The following is a 22214-nucleotide window of genomic DNA, read 5'->3' on the forward strand; positions in this document are numbered from 1 at the left end:
ATTGGCGGAGTCGGGATTTGAACCCATGACCTCTAACTCCAAAGCCCGTGCTCTTTCCAGTAACCACCTTACAAGTACTATAATAATAATGATAAATATTCATACTAGAGGGGATAATGCCAAGGAGTTCATTCATTCAATCATACTTATTGAGCCCTTACTGTGTGCAGAACACTGTACTAAACACTTGAAAGAGTACAATATGACATTAAACAGACACATTCCCTGCCCACAAATAACTTACAGTCTAGAGGGGGAGACAGACATTGATATAAATAAATACATTCCAGAGAGGTACATAAGTGCTGTGGAGCTGGGAGGAGGGATGAATAAAGGGAGCAAGTCAGGGTGATGCAGAAGGGAGTGGAAGAAAAAGAAAAGAGAGCTTAGTCAGGGAAGGCCTCTTGGAGGAGATGTACCTTCAATAAGACTTTGAAGGGTGGGAGAGTAATTGTCTGTGTGCACAGCATTGTAGTAAGTGCTGGGAGAAAATACACACGTGGGAAAATATGGTGAGCTCACCATCTAATAAGAGGCAATGCAGTTCTTAGGGGCACATCATAATTACCTGAGGTACTTTTGATTGGATTATGTCCATGGCTGGAGTCCCAAGTGCAACAGGGAATATGTCAAACCTAATTATCTTGTACCTACCCAAAACTTAGGAAAGCAGCATGGTGTAGTGGATAAAGCATGGGCTGGGAGTAATTGAAGGGGAGAGTAATTGTCTGTCAGAAGAGGTATAAGGTGGCTTTTTGGTATGGAAAGATGGGATTAGGCCCTATGTGTAGCCTGAGATAGAGATATGAAGTGACATCTCCATATAACCTTGAAGATGGGTGTAAAGGAGGGCAACTGTTTTACAAGCATTCCAGATATCTTTCTGTCTCTGTCAGAGAGAGAATTACTAGACTGGATGAAACACTGGTCTGACTCAGTGATTGTGCCTACCAACTCTGTTGTATTCTACTCTGCCAAGAGTTTAGTACAATGTTGTGTGAAAAGTAAGTGCTCAGTCAATCAATCCATCAATCAGAAGTGTGCTTACTGGCTTCAATAAATACCTAATGGTATCAAGAAATAAATAAAAGGATTTTGGAGCAAATTAAACCAAAGTGGTCTTTGGAAAGTCAAATGACTAGACTTAGATTAGCATCTTTTGGACACATAATCAGGAGGACTGATTCTCTGGAGAAGACACTAATGCTAGGAAAAGTCCAGGGAAAATGTAGAAGAGGCAGACCAGCAGCTAGATAGATAGAGACCATAACAACGATAACTGAAGGACCATTAAAAAAGTTGCGGATTAAGGCAGAGGACAACACGTTCTGGAGAAAGTATATCAATGGAGTTGCTATGAATTGGAATTGACTCGACGGCATTTAATAATAATAAATCAAGAAATACCATTAATTGATGCAACTTTATTATTCCTCTCCAAGCACTTAGAATAGTGCTCTGCTCCCAGTAAACACTCAGTTAATGCCCCTGGTTGATTGATTGATTGATTCATTCAATCATATTTATTGAGTGCTTACTGTGCTCAGAACACTGTACTAAATGCTTGGAAAGTACAATTCAGCAACATATACAGTCCCTACCCAACAACGGGTTCACAGTCTAGAAGGGGGAGGCAAACAGCAAAACAAAACAAGTAGACAGGTGTCAATATCATCAAAATAAATAGAATTATAAATATATACACATCATTAATAAAATGGAGTAATAAATATGTACAAATATTCACAAGTGCTGTGGGAAGGGGAAGGGGGTAGGGCAGAGGGAGGGAGTGGGGGTGATGGGGTGGGGAGGAAAAGCAGAGGATAAGGGGGGGGCTCAGTCTGGGAAGGCCTCCTGGAGGAGGTGAGCTCTCAGGGCTTTGAAGGGAGGAAGAGAGCTAGTTTGGCGGATGTGTGGAGGGAAGGCATTCCATGCCAGAGGTAGGATGTGGACCAGGGGTCGAAGGCGAGACAGGTGAGAACAAGGCCCAGTGAGGAGGTTAGTGGCAGAGGAGCAGAGTTTACGGTCTGGGCTGGAGAAGGAGAGAAGGGAAGTGAGGTAGGAGGGGGAGAGGTGATGGAGAGCTTTGAAGCCCATAGTGAGGAGTTTTTGCTTCATAAGAAGGTTGATGGGCAACCACTGGAGATTTTTGAGAAGATTCTTATGTGTATCATGAAGAAAGTCAGACACCCAAAAAACTGGTACTAAAATAAAAACAATTGGCAAATAGAAAAGGACAAATAAATGACTGAAATGCTTGAAGGAATAGAAAATAGTTCCTGGGATGATAGTATAGATCACGCTCAGTGATGCTTTCCAAGCTGAAGAGGTGCTGTGAGAAAACATACGAAATCAGGAGCGAGCAAAACAGTTTTTTTTATTAACTGTTGTTTATAGTCCTTCAGAGAGCTGCCTGCTCAACCAGCTGGACTCCTACTCCAACCAATTTCAATCAATTTTGCTGGAAACCCTGCAGGATGCTGAATCACCTGCTTGGCTGTAATGGAGATGTATTGTGTCTTTTCAATTCTCAGAGCCCTGAATGTTAATGGATAATTTCTCTTAAGGGCATCCTTAGCCCACTCCCCTGTTAGGCGAGCAGAACTGACCCATTACTGGAAGTTATGCGTGACAGAAAATGATTTATGAGTTCCATCTGCCTGCTCCTTCCTTCCTACTCTTTGGGCTGAAGAAGGAAGGAGAACTCAACTATCACATATAATAACTGTGGTATTTGCTAAACTCTTACTATGTGCCAGGCACTGTACTTAGCACTGGAGTGGATACAAGCAAATCGGGTCAGACACAGGCCCTGTCCCACATGGGGCTCACGGTCTTAATCCCTGTTTTTCAGATGAGGTAACTGAGGCCCAGTGAAGTGGCTTGCCCAAGGTTACTCAGCAGAGAAGTGGCAGAACTGGGATTAGAATAATAATAATAACATTAATAATAATAATAAATGTAAGCACTTTTTTGTGCTAAGCACTGTACTAAGCACTGGGGTAGAGTGTCTACTATTTCTACTTACTACTACCACTACTACTGCTACTGTTGCTTTATTTATTCAACCTTCCCAACCACCTACTACTATTACAACTACAGCTACTACAAATAATAATAATAATGGCATTTGTTAAGTGCTTACTATGTGTCAAGCACTGCACTAAGCACTGGAGTGGATTTGAGCAAATCAAGTTGGACACAGTCCCACTTGGGGCTCAGACTTAACCCCTATTTTTACAGATTAGGTAACTGAGGCACAGAGAAGTGAAGTGACTTGCCTAAGGCCACACAGCAGACAAGTAGCAGAGCCACGGATTAGAACGCAGGTCCTTTTGACCCCCAAGCCTGTGCTCTATCCGTTAGGCCACACTGCTTCTCTACACTAATCCTCCTCCTCCTACTCCTCATTTTTTTTCTCCTTCACCTCCTCCTTCTCCTCCTGTTACTAATGATAGCATTTATTTATTAAGCGCTTACTATGTGCAAAGCACTGTTCTAAGCGCTGAGGAGGTTAACAAGGTGATCAGGTTGTCTCATGGGGGCTCACAGTCTTCATCCCCATTTTACAGATGAGGTAACTGAAGCCCAGAGAAGTTGTGACTTGCCCAAAGTCACACAGCTGACAATTGGCAGAGCCGGGATTTAAACCCATGACCTCTGACTCCAAAGCCCGGGCTCTTTCCACTGAGCCATGCTGCTCCATTAGCCACGCTGCTCCATTACTACTTACTACTACTATTTCCTCCATACTTTCTGGGCATCTTGGAGCCAGAAGCCCACAGGATCAAGGTTCCATTTTGACCAACTGATGCCGAACCCTCAGCAACTGAGAATTGAGGAGAAGGAAAGAAAAAAAACTATATGAAAAGGGGTGAGAGAGGAAAGGAGGAGGGACAGAGAATGAGGAGAACAGGGGCAGCATCTGGACAGAGAAGGGAGGGGCCCCAAAGTTGGCCAAAATGAGTTGGTCAAGGGCAAAGAAGTAAACCTAATTTCTTCCTGAAAAATGATAGCCTTTTGCAGCTGCAGAGAGAGAGAGACTCCCCAGTCTTCCAGGGCCAAGATGACAGGGGGAGATACCTTCATTTGGATCAGTCCTTGAGGTCTCCATCAAGAGAGAAAGCACATGCCCTGTCCGAGTTAGCACGCCAACCTGCAAAGAAGGAGATAGATAGTCTTCTTGGCTGAAGCAGTAGGACTCTCAAGAAAGTCCTAAATAAAGGGCTTAGTACAGATGAGTCAACAAGCAAGGTGACCCTTCTCCCCTCACCCGGAGAATTAGCCCGCTCGTAGGCAATGTTCCAATTTTCCAACTCCATGGTGGGGAAAAAAATCACATATTCCAAGCGTAGTCTCCTGCCCCAGATCCCACCATAATTGGATGGTTGTAAATCAGGGGATATTTACCAGAGTACGGGAATTACTGTTTGGAGTCCTCTCAGATTCTCAGGTGCAGGCACTAGGCAGTTTTTCAAAATGCATAAATATGTAAGTAGATCGTATAGCAAGGCTTCAGTTCTGTTCCCATCTGTTGGCTCAGCACGGGTACATATTGATTTTAAAAGGAAAAATAGGATCGGAGATTGTGTAGGGGCCAGTTTTCAGATTTTGCCAAGAAAAGGGGATTTCAATAAGTCAAGCTTTGTTAGAAGTATAACTGGCCGCAAAACCAAACATACTAGCAAAATAAAATAAATAGAATAGATATGTACAAGTAAAATAAATAGAGTAATAAATATGTACAAACATATATACATATATACAGGTGCTGTGGGGAAGGGAAGGAGGTAAGATGGGGGGGATGGAGAGGGGGACGAGGAGGAGAGGAAGGAAGGGGTTCAGTCTGGGAAGGCCTCCTGGAGGAGGTGAGCTCTCAGTAGGGCCTTGAAGGGAAGAAGAGAGCTAGCTTGGCGGATGGGCAGAGGGAGGGCATTCCAGGCCCGGGGGATGACGTGAGCTGGGGGTCGATCGCGGGACAGGCGAGAACGAGGTACGGTGAGGAGATTAGCAGCAGAGGAGTGGAGGAGCTCCATGTAGGACAGGGACTGTTTCCAACCTAATCAGCTTGTACTGACCCCAGTGTTTAGTACAGTGTCTGGCACATAGTAAGTGCTTAATACCATATGTATCTACATTGATATATATATATATATATATATATATATATATATATTTCAATTTGTATATTTTAATTGATTGAAATCAGCCACTATTGTTTAAAAAGATGATATGGCTGTGTGCATCGGTAATTGCTTCAGGAATATTTCTACTCTTTTTTTTTTTTCTAATGGCATTTGCTAAGTGCTTACTCCTTACAGAAGCAGCGTGGCTCCGTGGAAAAAGCCTGGGCTTTGGAGTCAGAGGTCATGGGTTCAAATCCCGGCTCTGCCAATTGTCAGCTGTGTAATTTTGGGCAAGCACTTCACTCCTCTGTGCCTCAGTTACCTCATCTGTAAAATGGGGATTAAGATTGTGATCCTCATGTGGGACAACCTGATCACCCTGTATTCCCCTAGCACTTAGAACAATGTTTGGCACATAGTAAGCACTTAACAAATACCATCATTTTTATTATTATTATTATTACATCTCCAGTATTGATCTCTCTCCTCTGCAGTCTTGCACTGATTCCTGTCATCTGTACATGGTTGTCCCACCAACATCCCAAACTTAACTTGTCCAAAACAGAACTCTTTATCTCCCTCCCCAACCTATCCTCCCTGTGACTTTCCCATCACTGTAGACAGCACCATTATCCTCCCTTTCTCACAATCCCCTTAACCTCAGCATCATCCTCAACTCATCCTGTCAGTTCAACCTTCACAACATGGCTAAAATCTGCCCTTTCCTCTCCATCCAAACTGATACCTCATTAATCCAAGTATTTCTCCTATCCCACCTTGATTACTGCCTCCTTACTGATCTTCCTGCCTCCTGTCTCTCCCCACTCCAGTCAATTCTTCAATCTGCTGCCTCCATCATTTTTTCTAAAAAAAATGTACAGTCCACGTTTCCCCACTCCTCAAGAACCTCTGGGGGAGTTACGTGATAATCAAGTTGAGCACAGTCTCTGTCCCACATGGGGCTCACAGTCTTAATCCCCACTTTACAGATGAGGTCATTGTGACACAAAGACGGTAAGTGACTTACCCAAGGTCAAACATCAGACACGTGGTGGTACGTGGATCAGAACATAGGTTCTCTGCCTCCGACTCATGTTCTTTCCAACGGGCAATGCTGCTTCACCTCTGTCATCATATGGGGCAAACAGGTCTTAATAATCTCTCGGCAACAATCATGCAGACAATTAGGTGTTAGGAAGTTGAGGTAGGGAAGGATAAACATTGGTCTCCTGATAGGGAGACCTCCTCACTGTACCTCGTTCTCGCCTGTCCCGCTGTCGGCCCCCAGCCCACATCCTAACCCTGGCCTGGAATGCCCTCCCTCCGCACATCCACCAAGCTAGCTCTCTTCCTCCCTTCAAAGCTCTACTGAGAGCTCACCTCCTCCAGAAGGCCTTCCCAGACTGAACCCCCTTTTTCCTCTCCTCCTCTCCCCATCCCCCCCGCCCTACCTCCTTCCCCTCCCCACAGAACCTGTATATATATATATATATATTTGTACAGATTTATTACTCTTTTACTTGTACATATTTACTGTTCCATTTATTTTGTTAATGATGTGCATCTAGCTTTATTTCTATTTGTTCTCACTATTTTGACACCTGTTCACATGTTTTGTTTTGTTGTCTGTCTCCCCCTTCTAGACAGTGAGCCCGTTGTTGGGTAGGGACTGTATATGTTGCCAACTTGTACTTCCCAAGCATTTAGTACAGTGCTCTGCACGCAGTAAGCGCTCAATAAATATGATTGAATGAATGAATAGGGAAAAAATCAGTCAGTAGAAAAGTGTTACTTTGAATCCTGCGGGAGTCATTGTTGTCCTAAACTGAGATAACCCAGTTCAGAAAGCCTGCTTAAAACTATACAAGAAATCATCCTAGTAAAATAGGAAAGCTTCTTAACAAATCTCATAAATGAAAACGTAGTGATGTTTAATAGACCTAACAGGAGCTAGGAAAACAAATCTGAAGGATTTTGGTGTTAATGTGAGACCAGCCAAACCACAGCTCGAGTTTGCACACCTAGATTCTGGCCCCAAATCTGAAATTAACTTTATGAATCTTTTTAAAGCAGTAGAAGCTTGGCAGAAGTTCATGCTTAAAGTCTGACATAATTACGTGGTGTACTAGATAGTATGGTTTCCCTTATTATCCTCTTAGAATGCTGGCCAAAGGGTTACATGATTTATAATTGTTAGCAGTCCCAGCTAGAGTGTGGAATTCTATGGTTCAGTCAGTATTCCCATCATAAATCTTTATTTCAAGGATTTTTATTAATGGCCCGATTTGGGTCTAGAAGTTCTCAATTCAAAACATTTGTTAAAAGTTCAGGTATTTATAATCCTGTAGTAATTTCAAAGTAAGTGGAATGAAGGATTGGGTATTTATCATTTCCCGGACTTGCCGTCCCCCACTCCTCTCAACCCTGATTTTGTTTTCCTGTTGGATGATAAAGAAGTTTAGAGATTTTGAGGAGAAATGAGCTGTCTTTGAAATTAATACTAAGATTGTAAACTCCTTGAAGGCAGAGATCATGACTACTTACTCTATTATACTCTCACAAGCATTTAGTATAGTGCTCCCCATGTAAAAAGTCCTCAATAAATAACCACTGATTAATTTATCGATTGGCTCCTAGAAAGAGAGCTAGAAACAGGGTGTCAGAAGATCTGGAATAAAAATGTGGGTGACGTTTGGTGTAATAAAACTAATGAATGGGGTCAATAAATGGAGGTTAGAGGACTTACTGTGTATAGAGCACTGTACTAAGTGCTTGAAAGAGTACAACAGAGTGTGTTCTTGAGCACTTTTACTATGCATCAAGCACTGTTCTAAGCAACGGGGTAGATACAAGTTAATCAGGTTAGGCACAGTCCCTGTCCCACATGGAGCTCACAATCTAAGTTGGAGGGAAGGGGATTTAATACCTATTTTACAGATGAGCTAATCAATCAATCAGTCGTATTTATTGAGTGCTTACTGTGTGCAGAGCACTGTACTAAGTGCTTGGGAAGTACAAGTTGGCAACATATAGGTCAACATATAGCTAAGTGGCAACATATTGCTAAGTGAGGTACAGAGAAGTTAAATGACTTTCCCAAAGTCACACAGCAAGCAATTGGCAGAGACAAGGTTAGATCCCAGGTCATCTGGCTCTCAGGCGCATGCTCTTTCCACTTTGCTACTCCGCTTCTCAGTTCCAACAAGAAAGGGCCCTCATGGAAGCACTATCTCTATTAATAATAATGATAACAATGATAATGATGATGTTATTCCTTAAGTGCTTACTATGTGCCAGGCACTACGCGCTGGGGTGGATACAAGCAAATCGAGTTGGACACAGCCCGTGTCCCATGTGGGGCTCACAGTCTCAATTCCCATTTTACAGATGATGTAACTGAGGCCCAGAGAAATGACTTACCCAAGATCACACAGCAGACAAGTGATGGAGCCAGGATTAGAACCATGACCTTCTGACTCTCAGGTCTGTGCACCATTCACTACGTCAGAACTGGATTATCCCTTTCTGGGCACCTTAAAGTTTTCCAGTACTTACCATCCCTAGGCAGAAAGGTTCAGTAGTGTACTGTAATAAGTGCTTAGAACAGTGCTAAGCGCTTAGTACAGTGCTTTGCACACAGTAAGCACTTAATAAATATGATGAAATTGAATGAATGAATATTGACTAGAGTGTCAGAAGGGCCTCGGGGCAGACAGGAGACACAGCTCCATCACGGCTTTGTTGATTAATCTTACGAGAAGCAGCGTGGCTCAGTGGAAAGAGCCCGGGCTTTGGAGTCAGAGGTCACAGGTTCATATCCTGGCTCCGCCAATTGTCAGCTGTGTGACTTTGGGCAAATCACTTAACTTCTCTGGGCCTCAGTTACCTCATCTGTAAAATGGGGATTAAGACTGTAAGCCCCCTGTGGGACAACCTGATTACCTTGTATCCTCCCCAGTGCTTAGAACAGTGATCTGCACATAGTAAGTGCTTAATAAATGCCATTATTATTAATCTATTTATGAATACCTACACAATTTTACATTGTTTAATGACTCGCCCAAGGTCACATGGCAAGAGTGGCAGATCTGGGGCTAGAATCCAGGTCTCCTGATACCCTGTACCATGCTCATTCCACTAGAACTCACGATGAGGTGCGAACAATTCCAAGCTCTCCCTGTCCAGCCTCTTTGGGATTGCAAAGGCTTCGTGTTGCACACCTAAGGAAGAAAGAGTCAACCTCAGCCTTTACTAATGTTTGGATGCTTGAAGTACAGTATCAATTAGAAACTCTAGATGGGAACTACAGAGATAAATAGGCATTTTAATGTGAGTTGGTAGACATACTCCTTGCCCAAAACTGTTTTACAGTCCAGAAGACTTTCCCCTTCTTTGAAGCCCTACTGAAGGCACATCTCCTCCAAGAGGCCTTCCCTAACTAAGCTCTCCTTTCCTCTTCTCCCACTCCCTTCTGCATCACCCTGACTTGCTCCCTTTATAATAATAATAATGGCATTTATTAAGCACTTACTTTATGCCAAGCACTGTTCTAAGTGCTGGGGAGGTTACAAGGTGATCAGGTAGTCCCATGTGGGGCTCACAGCCTTAGCCCGCATTTTACAGATGAGGTAGCCGAGGCACAGAAAAGTTAAGTGACTTGTCCAAGGCCACACAGTGGACAATTGGCAGAGCCGGGATTTGAACCCATGACCTCTGACTCCAAAGCCCATGCTCTTTCCACTGAGCCACGCTGCTTCTCATTCATCCTCCCTCCCAGCCTCACACCACTTATGCACATTTCTGTCATTTATTTATTTATTTATGTTACTGTCTGTCTCCCCCTCCAGATTATAAACTCATTGTGGGCAGGGAATATTTCTGTTTATTGTTGTATTGTACTCTCCCAAGCGCTGCGTACAGTGTTTTGCATAGAGTAAGCACTCAATAAATTCCACTGACTGCCTGACAGAGGATAAACATCAGCTTCAGGAGAGCGGGAACCTGCATCTTACTGTTCCCTGGTGATGGGGAATTCAAGGAACCAGCCAGGAGGTGAGTGAAGGGAGATGGGTAACAGAGCCACATATCTCTCTAAACTGTAAACTCATTGTGGGCAGGAATTGTTTCCTACCAACTCTGTTGAACTGTACTCTTCCAAGTGCTTAGTACAATGCTCTGTACACAGTAAGCACTCAATAAATACCATTGATTGATTACCAATATTAATGTATAACAGTGTGAATTCTTGGGTTTGGGGGAGACCTCTCCATCCCATCAAACCTTCATATTTGTTGAGCAGCTACAGCGTGCAGAGCACTGAACTAAGCACTTAGGAGAGTACAATTCAACAGAGTTGGTAGAAATAATCTTAGTAGGCATAATTCTGTCCTCACAGAGAAATTCCTGGGAATTAACCTTAAATTTAGAAAAATGCCTTTGTTCATTGTTCACGCTTGCTGTTACCTAGGCAATCGTGTCCCAGGGGTTGACCCCAAATCGGACCCAAAAGTTTGCCATTCTTACCCCTCTTTGCCGTTCTTACCATATCCTAATGGAAATGAAGGAGGAAAAGGGAGATTTCCAACAAATCAATCAATTGTACTTATTGAATGCTTACTGCGTGCAGTTCACTTTACTAAATGCTTGGGAAAGTAATTATAATAATAATAACTATCATGGTATTTGTTAATCACTTACTATGTGCCAAGCACTATTCTAATCACTGGGAGGGATACAAGGTAATCAAGTTGTCCCACGTGGGGCTTACAGTCTTGATCCCCATTTTACAGATGAGGTAACAGGCACAGAGTAAAGTATGTAATGGAGTTGGTAGACACATTCCTTCCCCACAACGAGAAGAGTGGTCTACTAGATAGAGCATGGGCCTAGGAGTCAGAAGGAGCTGGATTCTAATCATCGATCGTATTTATTGAGCGCTTACTATGTGCAGAGCACTGTACTAAGCGCTCCTCCACTTGTCTGCTGTGTGACCTTGGGGAAGTCACTTCATTTCTCTGTGCCTCAGTGACCTCTTCTGTAAAAAGGGGATAAAGACTGTGAGCCCCATGTGGGGCATGGACTGTGTCCAACCTGATTAGCTTGTATCAACTCCAGCACTTAGTATAGCAACCTGGCATATAGTAAGCGCTTAACACTGTAAAAAAAAAAAAAAAACCACAGAAAAGCAAAACAGAAAAAAACAGCTTTCAGTCTAGAGCTTACAGTCGAGTTCTACAGTTGTGAACTGTCACAAAACAGATGGTCTAGATAACTTAACAGGTCCTTCCCATATCTGATTTCTCTGATTTTATGGGCATTTGGTGTTTTTAATTATTCTTAACAAGGCCAAAAAAATAAGTCTTTCATCCACCTTTCTATATCTAGGCATACTCTCTTCTTCAATCGGTAGTTCTCGGTGAAGGGTTGTAAATGAAGCAGAAACTGTGAGTTGTGGGCCACTGAAAGTTCTTGGATGTCCAAAAAACTTTATTTATTGGTGCAAAAACTCAAGCTTCTATGCTGGGAATTAACATTTTGCCAGAACTCAAGGTTCTGGGAAGGCCTGAGTTGGATCATAAATTTGGGTGTCATGAATTTGGAATTCTTTCAATCTTGCCAAAATGTGTCCTCCTCACACTAATTCAGTGACATCACCATAGTCCCAGCCTATAAACCTCAAGTAGACTGATCTTCTACTCTAAACATTGGGAGTTATTTGGATTTTAAACTCTATTCCATTTATAGGCAAGCATCTACAGGTGGGGATTTGAAAAGAATGACAAAAACTCTTGTCCGTAAAACTAAGGTGACATCATATAATCATAGCTTGAAATAAAAGTTCAAACTGTTAGAGTTGGGGAAAATGTTTTCTACTTTCTTTAGTGGATCTTGAGGTGAAGACGGTCTGTGATTATAACTCTGAATTTCCTGGCTTTGGAAAGTTTGTTGTAAAACTGTAACATTCCTGAAAGCCAGTTTCTCTAATTTTTTTAGAATATGGGCTCTCCGCATAACTACTGGCAAGACCATTGACTTGGGAGTAAGAAGGGTATGGGTTCTATTCCTGGCTCTGCATTTTGTCTGCTGTGTGGTCTTGGGCAAGTCACTTCACTTCTCTGGGCCTCAGTTACCTCATCTGTAATATAATAATAATAATAATAATAATAATAATAATGGCATTTATTAAGCACTTACTACATGCAAAGCACTGTTCTAAGCACTGGGGAGGTTACAAGGTGATCAGGTTGTCCCACGAGGGGCTCACAATAGGGGAATTGAGACTGTGAGCCTCATGTGGGACAGGAATTGTGGTCCAACCTGATAACCTTGTATCTACTCTAGTGCTTAGATCAGTGCTTTGCACATAGAAAGTGCTTAACAAATACCATTATTATTGTTATTATTATTTATGTCATTCTAGGTGAATAATTGTTTGCTGGACAGATGGTGGAGGTACCTCTTCAGCATATATTGTGTGCCAACACTGTCCTAAAACCTGGGATAGATCCAAGTTCCACATGGGGCTCACAGTCTAAGAGGGAAGGGAGATGAGTATTTTTTTATTTACTTCTATTAAATGTCTGTCTCCACCTCTGGACTGTAAACACGCTGTGGGCAGGGAATGTGTCTGTTATATTGTTGTGTTGTACTCTCCCAAGCACTTAGTGCAGTGCTCTGCATTCAGTAAGCGCTCAATAAATATGATTAATTATCTCCATTTTACAGATGAGGATAATGAGATACAGAGTGTTCCTTCACACTCTTTTTTTCCCCACCACCTATGTACCCATATTCTCACATACCCAATTACTTTCTGCATCATATGCCTTGCTTTCCCTCAGTCACTGTAGGTGGGGGCTGTGCTTATTGTTCCATTGTACTGTCATTCATTCATTCAATTGTATTTATTGAGCACTTACTGTGTGCAGAGCACTGTACTAAGCGCTTGGGAAGTACAAATTGGCAACATATAGAGACGGTCCCTACCCAACAACGGGCTCACAGTCTAGAAGGGGGAGAGAGACAACAAAACAAAATACGTTAACAAAATACAATAAATAGAATAGTAAATATGTACACAAAGTGCTCAGTAAATATGAACGATTTACTGACTCACCGCCCTCATCTGCATGCTTTCCACTTGACTCTTCATTTCCTCTTGTCTTCAATTACATTTGATGTTTTCTTCTTTTTCTTTGTGTCCTTTTCTCCTGCAGTTCCTCGGGACTGGGACCAGGTCTTCTAAAGCAGCATGGACTAGGAGCAAGAGCAAAGAACTGACAGTAGAGAGCCTTGGTTCCTAATTCCAGCTCTGTCACTTGTCTGCTGTGTAAACTTGGGTGAGCCATTTATCATTGTGCCTCAGTTTTCTCATCTGTAAAATGGGGGTTAAATACATGTTCTCCCTCTACCTTAAATGGGCTTCACAGGGTCTGTATCCAATTTTAATATCTTGTAAACCATCATAAATACCATTACTACTTCTACTACTACTACTGCTGCTATTACTAGGACTACTACTGGGTTCTAATCCCAGCTCTGCCACTTAGCTGTGTGACTTTGGGCAAGTCACTTAACTTCTCTGTGCCTCATTTACTGCATCTGTAAAATGGGGATTAAGACTGTGAGCCCCACGTGGGACAACCTGAGAAAAGTGCTTGGCACATAGTAAGTGCTTAAAAAACACCATCGTTATTATTATTATTACTACTGCTGCTACTAATACTACTACGATAATTACTACTATTGCATTAGTACTAGCAGCATAGTTTAGTGGAAAGAGCCCGGGTTTGGGAGTCAGAGGTTGTGGATTCTAATCCCGGCTCCGCCACTTATCAGCTGCGTGACTTTTGGCAAGTCACTTCACTTCTCTGGACCTCAATTACCTCATCTGTAAAATGGGAATTAAGAGGGTGAACCCTATGAGGGACAGGGACTGTGTCCAACCCAATTTCCTTGTATCTACCCCAGTGCTTAGTACAGTGCCTGGCATATAGTAAGCATTTAACAAATACCACAGTTATTATTATTATTAATCTCCCAAGTGCCTAGTAAGTACAGAGAAGCAGCGTGGCTCAGTGGAAAGAGCACAGGCTTTGGAGTCAGAGGTCATGGGCTCAAATCCCGGCTCTGCCAGTTGTCAGCTGTGTGACTTTGGGCAAGTCACTTAACTTCTCTGTGCCTCAGTTACCTCATCTGTAAAATGGGGACTAAGACTGTGTCCCCGTGGGACAATGCGATCACCTTGTAACCTCCCCAGTGCTTAGGACAGTGCTTTGCACATAGTAAGCACTTAATAAATACTATTATTATTATAATATTGGGTCTGCCACATGTCTGTTGTGTGACCTTGGGCAAGTCACTTAACTTCTCTGTTACCTCATCTGTAAAAGATGGGATTAAGATTTTGAGCCCAGTGTGAGACAGGGACTGAATCCAACCTGATTAACTTGTATTTACTCCAGTACTTAGAACGGTGCTTGGCACATAGTAAGTTTTTACAGGTACCATAATCATTATTATTGTCATTACTATTCACTTTGTGACTTTGGGCAAGTCACTTAACTTCTCTGTGACTCAGTTACCTCATCTGTAAAATGGGGATTAAGACTGTGAGTCCCCCGTGGGACAACCTGATCACCTTGTAACCTTCCCAGGGCTTAGAACAGTGCTTTGCACATAGTAAGTGCTTAATAAATGCCATTATTATTATTATCTGTAAAATGGAGATTAAGACTGTGAGCCCCCCAGTGGGAAAACCTGATCACCTTGTAACCTTCCCAGGACTTAGAACAGTGCTTTGCACTTAAATAAATGCCATTATTATTATTATTCCAGTGTCCTACACAGTGTAAACCCTCAATAAATACAACTGATTGATTGATTTTTTTGATTGATATAGGTAGCACAAAAGTGCTGGAGGCAGCTGGGGGCATATAAAAGTTAGGGAGATTAGAAGTCAACTGGGGAAGGCCTTCTGAAGAAAATAGAATTTCAGAAGGGCTTTGTCAATGGTGAGAGAAATGTTCGATCAGATGCGAAATTCGAGATAGTTTCTGGCCTGGGGGTCAGGGTGAGCACAAGATTGGCAGAGAGAGAGAGGCAACTAGTACTTCCCAAGCGCTTAGTACAGTGCTCTGCACACAGTAAGTGCTCAATAAATACAATTGAATGAATGAAAGAATGGGGCACAGTATACTGGTTAGCTTGAGAGGAACAAAGCATTCTGGCCACAGTGTAGTTGGGGAAGGAAGTAGGAAGGAGAGAGCTGACTGAGTGACTTAAAGTCAATGGTCAGGCCTTTCTGATTGATTCCTCTTTAGGGTATAGGCTTCCTGTGGGCAGAGAATGGGTTCAGTGCATCTCTTGTGCCTCCCAAATGCTTAGTACAGTACATTGAATGCAGTAGGTGCCCAATAAACACTATTACTACTACTACTACTATGCAGCATGGCCTAGTGGTTAGACCCCCGGGCTGGGAGTCAGAAGGTCATGGGTTTTAATCCCAGCTCCCTCACTTATCTGCCGTGTGACCTTGGGTAAGTTGCTTACATTGTCTGTGCCTCCGTTACCTCATCTGTAAAATGGGGATTGAGTCTGTTAGCCCCATGTAATACAGGGACTGTGTCCAACCTGATTAGCTTGTATCCGCCCCAGGACTTAGTACAGTGCCTGACACACGATGTGTTCAATACTATTATTATTACTGACTACTAGTGGTATTATTTTTCCTATTATTAGTAGTAGTGCTAGTAGTACTATTGCTATTACTACTACTATGTATATGTTTGTAATTTATTCATTTATCTATTTATATTAATCAATCATATTTACTGAGCACTTACTGTGTGCAGAGCACTGTACTAAGCGCTTGGGAAGAACAAGTTGGCAACATATAGAGACAGTCCCTACCCAACAGTGGGCTCACAGTCTAAAAGGGGGAGACAGAGAACAAAACCAAACATACTAACAAAATAGAATAGATATGCACAAATAAAATAAATAGAGTAATAAATATGTACAAACAAATATACATATATACAGGTGCTGTGGGGAAGGGAAGGGGGTAAGACGGGAAGGATGGAGAGGGGGACAAGGGGGAGAGGAAGGAAGGGGCTCAGTCTGGGAAGGCCTCCTGGAGGAGGGGAGCTCTCAGTAGGGCCTTGAAGGGAGGAAGAGAGCTAGCTTGGCGGAGGGGCAGAGGGATTGGGGGCATTCCAGGCCCGGGGGAGGACGTGGGCCGGGGGTCGATGGCGGGACAGGCGAGAACGAGGTACGGGGAGGAGATTAGCGGCAGAGGAGCGGAGGGTGCGGGCTGGGCTGGAGAAGGAGAGAAGGGAGGTGAGGTAGGAGGGGGCGAGGTGATGGACAGCCTTGAAGCCGTGAGTGAGGAGTTTTTGCCTGATGCATAGGTTGACTGGTATCCACTGGAGATTTTTGAGGAGGGGAGTAATATGCCCAGAGCGTTTCTGCACAAAAATGATCCGGGCAATGGTATGAAGTATAGAATTTAGTACAGTGCTTTGCCCAGTAAGCGCTCAATAAATATGATTGAATGAATGAATACTACCATTAGAATTACTACAACTACTACTTTTCCTTTCCTCTTCCTCCTCCTCCTTCCATGCAGTAGTGGATACAGCATGGGCCTGGGAGTCAGAAGGTCATGGGTTCTAATCTCGGCTCCGCCACTTGTCTGCTGTGTGAACTTGGGCAAGTCACTTCACTTCTCTGGGCCTCAGTTACCTCATCTGGAAAATGGGACTCGAGACTCTGAGCCCCACGTGGGACAGGAACCGTGTCCGGCCCAATTTGCTTGTATCCACCCCAGCGCTTAGTACAGTGCCTGGCACATAGGAGGTGCTTAACCATAATAATTATTATAATTGTTATTAATATTACTACTACGACTACTAATACTTTTAGACTGTGAGCCCACTGTTGGGTAGGGACTGTCTCTATATGTTGCCAATTTGTACTTCCCAAGTGCTTAGTACAGTGCTCTGCACATAGTAAGCGCTCAATAAATACGATTGATGATGATAATACTGTCAATTCTTCCATACTTTCTGAGCGTCCTGGAGCAAGAAGCTACACAGGCCCAAAGTTCCATTTTTATTCATTCATTCATTCAAATTTCTTAAGCATTTTCTGTGTGCAGAGCACTGTACTAAGCGCTTGGGTGGTACAAATCGGCAACATATAGAGATGGTCCTTACCCATCAACAGGCTCACAGTCTAGAAGAGGGAGACAGACAACATAACAAAACAAGTAAACAGGTGTCAATACCATCAGAATAAATATAATTATGTGAACTGTTTCATTTTTACAAACTGTTGCCAAACCCCAAGCAACCAGGAGTTGGGAGAAGAAGGAAAGAAAAAAAAAACCTCCCAAATTCCATTGGTCCTCAATAACCCACCCAGCTAATTTGAAAACAAACGCCCAGAGCTTCAAAAAGAAACTGTTGCTTTAACTCCCATTTATCAGTCTCAGCTGGCTCATTTAACTTGCCAGAGAAATGACAAGCGAATTAACAATGTGAAAATGGCCAACGTGATATTAGACTCCATCTGCAGAGGCCTTAAAGGAAGGGGAGGCAACAGCTGAGAGATATATAACTCTGGAAACAACTGGAATTTTCTTTCTGCCTGAGACACTTCATTATCTGAGAGATAAACAAATTGGAGGGTGTTCAAAGAAGGGCAACTGAAACAACTGATGGGGAAAAAAACTCAACAAATAGAGATAGGTGACACATACCTTCTAGACTATAAGCTCGCTGTGGGCAGGGAGCGTCTCCACTAATTCTGTTGTATTGTACTCTCCCAAGTGCTCAGTACAGTGCCCTGCTCATAGTAAGGGCTCGATAAATACCACTGATTGATGTAGGTGGGTGAGATAACTGTCTTCTGCCATTCGTCGGGGGGAAGGATTTGAACCCATAGAGGAATCACCACATTATTTGATGGGGCAACATTATGTGATGGGAAGCAGAGTGGCTTAGTGGCAAGAATACAGGCCTGGGTTCTAATCCCCGGTGTGCCACTTGCCTGCTAAATCCACTGACTTAGGAAAAGTCACTTAATTTCCCTGTTTCCTCTCCTGTAAAATGGGGATTCAATACTTCTTCTCCCTCCGACTTATACTGTGACCCCATGTGGGAAAGGAACTGTGTACGACATGATTATCTTGTATAATAATAATAATGATGGTATTTGTTAAGTGCTTACTACACTATTCTAAGCGCTGGGTAGATACAAGGTAATCAGGTTGTCCCACGTGGAGCTCACAGTCTTAATCTACTTGTTTAGTTGTCTGTCTCTCCCTTCTAGATCTCCCCCTTCTAGGCTGTGAGCCTAGTTGGTTAGGGGCAATCTCTATATGTTGCTGATTTGTACTTCCCAAGAGCTTAGTACAGTGCTCTGCACACAGTAAGCGCTCAATAAATATGACAATGAATGAATGAATCCCCACGTGGTAACTGAGGCACAGAGAAGTTGTGACTTGCCCAAAGTCACACAGCTGATAAGCAGTGGGGTCAGGATCAGAACCCACGTCCTTTGACTCCCAAGCCCAGGCTCTTGCCACTAAGCCACGACCACAGTGTGTTGACAGGTTACATGAAGATATTTAGAAAATGAAAACAGAGTGTAATTGGTAAGAGGTAGAAGTAGTGATGGTTTTGAGTCCCTACTGAATGTGCACTAAGCACTTGGAAAAGTACAACAGAAGAATGACACATTCCCTATCAACAAGAAATTTCCACCCTACAGGGAGAGAGAGACCGATAAATATTTACTAACTGAATCAACACGATAAACAATTGCCTGTACAGTTGATTATCTAGATAAACACACGTGCTGAGAATGGGTAAAAATGAATAAGGATGCACTAGAGATGGTTGTCCGTGCCTAAGGAAATGTGTCTAAGGAAATAAAAGATTACCACCATGATAACATATCAATTAATCAATAGTATTTGTTCCATGTCTTGTCTGTGGTGAGAGCACTGTACTAAGTGTTTAGGAGAATATAATAGAATTAATAATAATGATTAGTATTATTATGGTATTTGTTAAGCGCTTGCTACGTGCCAAGAACTGCTCTTCCCAAGCACTTAGTACAGTGCTCTGCACACAGTAAGCACTCAAATATGATTGAATGAATGCTCTAAGCACTGGGATAGATATGTAATCAGGGGCTAATATATAATGTGGGGCTCACAGTCTTAATCTCTATTTTCCAGATGAAGTAACTGAGGCACAGAGAAGTTAGGCAGCTTGACCAGGGTCATGCAGCAGACAACTGGCAGAGCTGGGATTAAAACTCACGTCCTCTGACTCCCAAACCCAGGCTCTTGCCACTAACCCATGCTGCTGCCCTCAAGAAGCTTTCAGTCTAGCTATTTTCTGCTTTCAACTCCTATCCCTTTGAAAAGGCCAATTCATTTTCAAATGTCTTTTTTTCCATTCAGTATTCCTGAGCAGTATTTGCTTGGAGAATTTACAATCAATCGAATTTAATGCACTCTTACTGTGTGCAGAGCACTGTACTAAGTGCTTGGGGGAATACAGTATAAAAGAGTTGTCTGCCCACGAGGAGCTTACAGTTTGGAGGACAAGACAGACTAGACTGTGAGCCCATTGTTGGGTAGGGGCCATCCCATATGTTGCTGACTTGTACTTCCCAAGCACTTAGTAGAGTGCTCTGCACACAGTAAGCGCTCAATGAATACGATTGAATGAATGAAATAAATTGCAAGATAGACATTAAAATAAATTGCACATACAAGCACAGCAGAGCCTCTCAGAGTAAGCTGTTCCATAACGAAACTTCCATTTTTCCATATTCCCCAAAAGACAGCTTCACCTAATGCAGCGGTAAAGTTTGAAAGTCAGGGGCCTATTGGAGAGCAATAGATGGGGTTCGTCTTTCCTCTAAGTGACAGGTTTCTAGACTGTAAACTCACTGTGGGCAGGAAATGTGTCTATTATTATCATGTCTTCTCCTAAGTGCTTTGTACCCTGCTCTGCACACAGTAAGTACTCTCTATATATGATTGACTGACTCAGATTCAGTTGTCTTCAATCCCCCAATGTTTGGTTTATTATTAATACTAATAATACAATAATAGCATTTGTTACATGCTTACTATATGCCAAGAACTGTTTTAAGAACCGGGGTAGATATAAGATCATCAGTTTGGACACAGTCCCTGTCCCACATAGGGCTCACCATCTAGATAAGAGGGAGTAGGATTTAATCCACATTTTACAGATAAGGGAACTGAGGCATAGGGAAGTTAAGTGATTTGCCCAAGACAAAGTGGCGGAGTCAGGATTAGAACCCAGTTTCTCTGACTCCCAGCCTGGTGTCTTTCCACTAGACCATGCTGCTTCCATTAATAGGTAAGGATTGACACACCCAAAGGGACAACCTGAAGAAAGGTTACTCTGTGCTCATATTGGTATAAAAGAAGTAGAAAACAGTATTACATAGAAATACAACAGCCAGCCATGCCAAATAGTTCTGAAAATAAAAAGGAGCTGGTCTGGAAATGTTCTGTGCCCACATGGGTCTGCTTGATGCGTGTATTTATACACATTTTACCAGTCAACTATGGTCCCTGAAAACTGGAATGTATCATGAACTGACAGTTTATAAAATTCCAAAGCATCGAAGAACAAGTGCAATATGAAGCTGATTAGAAAAAATATCTCCCTTCTCCAAATCCCACTTATGCGACTGGTCAGTCACTCAGTAAGTCTGTTGTATTTATTGAGTGTTTCCCCTGTGCAGAGCACTGTACTAAGCGCTTGGGAGAGAGCAACAGAGCAATACAACAGACACAATCCCTTCCCATGACTGGATTAGCTGTATTCGCCCAAGTAGATCTCATTTCGGACAAAACTTTCAAGTCTGCCCAATGTAAAGGAAAGAGCACGGGTTTGGGAGCCAGAGGACATGGGTTCTAATTCCGGCTCCACCACTTGTCAGCTGTGTGACTTTGCGCAAGTCTCAACTTCTCTGAGCCTCAGTTACCTCATCAGCAAAATAGGAATTAAGACTGTGAGCCCCATGTGGGACAACCTGATTACCTTGTACCTACCCCAGACTTTAGAACAGGGCTTGGCACACAGTAAAGACTTAACAAATACCATAATTATTATTATGATAATTATAGGGTCAGAGGGTAACAATGGGATTCTTGTCAATAATAAGAAGAGACTGATCATCAAAGATTAACAGGGCAGGAACTAGAGGATCAATATCTAATTTGGAGGAGTTGAATTATGGTGGATTCCCTTCAAGATATATGCTATTAGTTTTAGTGATCCTTTTAATTTAAACTGTGAACTGATTGTGGGCAGGGAACAAGTCTACAAACTGTGTTATACTGTACTCTCCCAGTTGTTTTGTCCGGAGCTCTGTACATGGTAAGAGAAGCAGCATGGCCTAGTGGATAAACCTGTACTTCCCAAGCGCTTAGTACAGTGCTCTGCACACAGTAAGTGCTCAATAAATATGATTGAATGAATGAATAAAGCATGGTCCTGGGAGTCAAAATGGGAATTAAAACTGTGAGCCCCATGTGGGACAGGGACCGTGTCCAACCTGATTAGCTTGTATCTACTCCAACGCTTAGTACAGTGCCTGGCATGTAGTAAGCACTTGATAAATACTATAAAGCAAAGTAGGCACTCAATAAAGTTGAGTAATTGGTTGATTTTAATTTTGAAGAAATACCAGAAATCTTTATGGAAACACTGGGGTTTTCTGGATTAATTTTAATAATCTTTTTAATTTAATCTAGACTGTAAACTCATTGCAGGCAGAGAATGAGTCTACCAACTCTGTGATATTATACTCTCTGAAGCATTTAGTACAGAGCTCTGCATGGAGGAAGCGCTCAATAGAAATGAATGATTGATGATAGGTTTTAATTTTGGAGAAGGACCAGAAAACCTTGTAGAAACTCTAGGGTTTCCTGGATTAATTTTCAGCAACTCAAGTCATACAATCCCCCCAGCCACTTTTAGCCTTTATATGTAAACAGTCATCCAGAGCACTTATATGTGTATATCA

Source organism: Tachyglossus aculeatus, chromosome 12 (genome assembly GCF_015852505.1).
Source record: "Tachyglossus aculeatus isolate mTacAcu1 chromosome 12, mTacAcu1.pri, whole genome shotgun sequence".
Classification (NCBI taxonomy): domain Eukaryota; kingdom Metazoa; phylum Chordata; class Mammalia; order Monotremata; family Tachyglossidae; genus Tachyglossus; species Tachyglossus aculeatus.